This window comes from Pteropus alecto, unplaced genomic scaffold, assembly GCF_000325575.1.
Source record: "Pteropus alecto unplaced genomic scaffold, ASM32557v1 scaffold3, whole genome shotgun sequence".
In the NCBI taxonomy this organism is placed as follows: Eukaryota; Metazoa; Chordata; class Mammalia; order Chiroptera; family Pteropodidae; genus Pteropus; species Pteropus alecto.
The window spans coordinates 17,871,108-17,872,280 of NW_006442484.1; the positions used below are offsets into that span (position 1 = coordinate 17,871,108).

Sequence of the window (1,173 nt, forward strand, 5' to 3'; positions counted from 1 at the left end):
CTAAACTGTTTTTAAGGTATTTAAGTTACAAAAGACCAAGACCCTATTCTTAATTAGTGATATGACAATCAGTGTGTTTCCATCTTTTTTCTTGGTATATCTCCGCATGCAAAAGAAGATATGTTGCACTCTTTAATTGGTTAGAAATCTTATTACTTACAACTTAAAATAGAATATGCATATATTGGGTAAGGAATGTGGACAGAAAAGGAAAGAGTAGAAATTATTAGGAAACTGTCAAACTCTCAGGGAAAAGATTCAAACTAGTTGTATATAGTTACCAACTACTAAATTTCTTGTTAGGAGAACCAAGAGACTCCACAGAGCTACACCATCTATCTACTTAGTTTCTAGACTAGTTGGTGAGACAAACAATTAGAAAAGTAGAGTGAGATTTTGTTGGCTGTATCTAAGAGGAAACCACAAAGATGAAAGCTGAATTTGCTGTGGGCTTCAAAGAACTCTTTGTAAGACTTGAACTGAATCTGGGTAGAGATAAAGCCCCAGCAAAGTCCTGATGGGACACAAAGCTGGTTAGAGAGAGTATCCCGATGTGTCTCTCAGGGCATATTAGTGATGAAATCTTTCTACAGCTTTCTTGAATTTCACATGCAGAATTCATCACTTTCTTAATGTTCCATTTCACATACTCATAATGAGATTTAATATAAATATTTTAATCAAACAACTACATTTTATTTTCGAAGATGTTTCCTCATCCTATCTTAACCTGATAGTAGCTTCGATAAGGCCAGTGTTTAAATCCCAGGTGTTTAAAATAATGCCTAGTCTATGGCCATGCCACCCTGAACAAGCTCAATCCCGTCTGACCTTGGAAGCTAAGCAGGTTCGGGCCTGGTTAGTACTTGGATGGGAGACCACCTAGGAAGTTCAGGTGCTGTAGGTATAAAATCTAAGTAGAGATTGTAAGCTGATAAGGTTCTTGCAATCTGTGAGGTCAACCAAGGGTCGCCTCACCTAAAAAATAAAAACTAAAAATAAAATAAATAAAATAAAATAATGCCTGGAACACATTAAGTGTTGACAAAATTCTTGTTAAAGGAAAGGAGGAAGAAGAAGAAAGAGAAAGGAGAAAGATGCTTACTAAGTACTAGACAATCATCACTATAGGGAAAATGCTATGCAGTTTTGTGTTGTGTTTTGTTGTGTTTT

The 1,173-nt window shown here is 35.7% G+C and overlaps 1 pseudogene; it reads left to right on the forward strand.

Annotated features, from left to right (window-relative positions):
- The first annotated feature begins 788 nt into the window (after nucleotides 1-788).
- Nucleotides 789-907, forward strand: LOC112470467 (annotated as a pseudogene).
- Nucleotides 908-1,173: the final 266 nt, after the last annotated feature.